The 2,961-nt window shown below is 45.2% G+C and overlaps 1 protein-coding gene across 2 annotated transcripts in view; it reads left to right on the top strand.

Moving 5' to 3' along the window:
* Positions 1 to 842: 842 nt before the first annotated feature.
* Positions 843 to 2,961, top strand: part of KBTBD2 (kelch repeat and BTB (POZ) domain containing 2) — a 26,354-nt gene continuing 24,235 nt past the window's right edge. Inside the window, exon 1 of one of the 2 annotated variants that reach the window (XM_011966337.1) lies at positions 843 to 1,142. The gene's annotated coding sequence lies outside the window, so the exon portion shown is untranslated. Of the gene's footprint in view, positions 1,143 to 2,825; positions 2,882 to 2,961 lie in introns of those variants that run through there. The other variant, XM_011966338.1, reaches the window with a different exon arrangement.

The raw sequence follows: 2,961 nt of genomic DNA, 5'->3' as shown, positions 1-2,961 counted from the left end.
ATAGGGTTTCACCATGTTGGCCAGGCTGGTCTCAAACTCTCTGATGTCAGGTGATCCACCCGCCTCGGCCTCCCAAAGTGCTGGGATTACAGGCATGAACCACCTGTGCCCGGCTGCATGTTTATTTTTCTAGGAATCATTACTGTCTTCTTTCTGTTCCAGAATCATGACAATGTTTAAAGTACAATTTTAGGATGATACTTTTTGTGGCCATCAGTTGAAAGGAAAGATGCCTTGTTAACAATTAAAAGGAAAGATGCCTTATTAATGGAAAAGGTTTGCATGAAATAATGTTTTGCATACGGATCACAAAAGAGATGCTGTACGTTCCAAAAAAGTTTGTGTAATTGCTGGAAAATACTGATTTATGACTCCCTAAAATGGACACTGGAACTTGCTGTGATCATTCAGAGCTTTCTAAGCTCAGAGACAAGATGTCTAAGGGAGTTAAGATGATGTTTTAGGTGGACCATCAAATTAATGATGCCAAGCACCTACAGTAATTCTAAGATGGCAGCTGCAAAAGGAAAGCTGAACGGGAGTCACCCTCCCCTAATTCCAGCAGTCCCTTCTTCCTCATTGTTCCAGTCCCCTCTGAGACTTTGTTTAAGGGGATGGGAACCTTGAGATAAGGGATGGCAAACAAATACAAATATTTGAGTATAAATGTTCAACCTGTTCTTTTCCCAGTTAAGATAACACACCAAAACGATGGGCCTTTTTTGAAACCCTAGAAACATCAATCCATCCTACCAGTTCTCAGGGTTTTAAGTTTTAAAGAAGGATGCTTTAAATATTAACTAGCCAACTGCTATTTCTGTGACTTGTCTGACCCAATATCCATTCCCAGTGTTTTTCTCTTTTGTAATCTTTATAGGTGGCCAAATTACAATTCTAGACAATGAGATGTTTGTGGAAGTCTGCTGAGTTTGGGAGATGTAGTATCCTGAGAAAGCTTTCACTTTCCTGAAGAAAAAAAAAAAGACCATGGATGGTGGAAGCCACCCCTTTCCCCCTCTTCCTGCCTTGAACAAAGGTGCGAAGGCTAAAACTGCTGCAGCCGTCTTGCAACCATGAAGTTAACGTCAAGAGAATCACAGAAATGATGACCCTGTTGTTCTTGAGCTGTTGAACCAACAAAGGTAACGACCTACCTGTAGATTTGAGGTCTTACTTAAGCTATTATACTGGAATCTTTTCGAAAAAAATGTGGGCCCAAATACATTCCTAACTGTACAGCCGTTAAAAGGACATCTTTCAGTCCTTTTTCATCTTCACAATTCATTACTCCTCTTATAGTCACTGATAACACCATCTAATCACCCTAACTAAAAAACTCAGTTATCCTTGATTTCTTATTTCCCCTCATCCTCTAGGTAATCAAGTCTTATTTATCATAGCTGGCTAGTTTTCAAATCTATCTCTGCTTCGCCATTCTCACTGACACTGTCAGTTTGGACTTTCTCTCCAACTCATGTCTGGACTGCATCAACAGCCTTCTAACTAGTATCCCTGCTTCCAGTCTACTATCTACCATGCTTCAGAATTTTTTCTCTAAAATCTTATCAAGATATTCTACTGATTAAAAATCTTAAGTGGCTTTTTTGTTGCCCACAGGATGAATACAAACTCCTTGCCACAGGTATCATTTGTTATTGTTTGCATGTTTAGACCGCATCTCATACCCAATCTGGCACAAAGTAGGTACTCCAGTGTGTTTTAAAACACTTTAATCTTTTGTATGGCTTCTTTGATATCATACCACTTAACTATTTAAGTAGACTAAGTACAGTGGTAGCATGCTGGAAACTCAAAGGTTTGTTGAATGTAATTTTCAGATTCTACTGTAAAACAATCCTTTATCAGTAGTTCCTGATAACACGCATCTTGGTGTGCATTCAGTTGATCTAGCCTAGTTTACAGGAAGAGGCTCCCTTCAGTAATGTACTGTATGGCCTTTCAGATTATAATTAGTCATCTATATTCTCTAGATTGGGCTTGTGCCAAGACTGTAAGTTAGGAAGGTAGGTGGAGTCTGTGTGGGCATTTCTGACAATTTTTTGATCCACGAATAGCTTCTAGCAAATGAGAGAGCAAATTTACAGCCTGCCTGCCAGCAAGCTGTGCCAAGTTAACTAAACCAGCACGGGCCACAGCCATTAGCTGCTGCTACAAACGCTTCGCTTTGTGAAGCAACGCTGAAGGCGCTCTTTTGGAACTCGGGGGGTTGCGGTGCAGCCACCGCATTGCAGCACAAAACGGAAGGCTTCACACGCCGGGATTGCCGTCCGCACCCAGACGCCTCTCCTTTTTCCCCTAACCTCCCCCAACTGCGGGCCCTTTCGGGTGCTGCTCTGAGTTCTTCCTTAGCCTCGGAAAAAGCCGAAGCGGCGCCGGAGAGAGGAGGGCATGATCTGGAGAAGACGTGCTGCGGGAACAAAGCGACCCGCCCAACGCCTCAACTTTCTCCTGCCCCCGGGCTGGTATTGTTTACTCCTACTCATTCCCACTCTCCGAGCCAGCCTGCAAAAATCTGTATTTCAGGGGAAATTCCAAGGGGTAAAACATCTCCTTCGGCAAAACAATTGGTGTTTTGCTGTCTATATTTCCTATCAATGAACTTGTCGGACCTCTCCATCCGCCAGTCTAAGCCCGAGGCCTCGGCTGCCGCGGCTCCTCGGAGCGCCCTTCTGCCGCGCACGCGCCCCTCTAGGGTTCTCCCGTGACCTTTCCCGGGAACCCCCTTCAATTACGCTTCCCGTCACCTCGCGCCGCCCCCACCCTTCCTGCTCTTTCCGTTTCCTTTTTCGCGCCTGCGCGGCCCCAATTGTTTTGGCTTTCCGGTGGTATCCGGCAGAGGAAAAGGGCGGGGGCAGCTAGAGTAAGGGAGGGGCGGGGGACAGTCGCGAGGACCCGGGAAACTGCAAAACTGCCGCTAGTGCCGACAGGCGCGCGTGCGAG

The sequence above is a fragment of the Mandrillus leucophaeus genome, unplaced genomic scaffold (assembly GCF_000951045.1).
Source record: "Mandrillus leucophaeus isolate KB7577 unplaced genomic scaffold, Mleu.le_1.0 Scaffold757, whole genome shotgun sequence".
NCBI classification, from domain to species: domain Eukaryota; kingdom Metazoa; phylum Chordata; class Mammalia; order Primates; family Cercopithecidae; genus Mandrillus; species Mandrillus leucophaeus.
The sequence above is the reverse complement of the archived record's forward strand: the minus strand, read 5'-3'. Positions and strand labels throughout refer to the sequence as shown.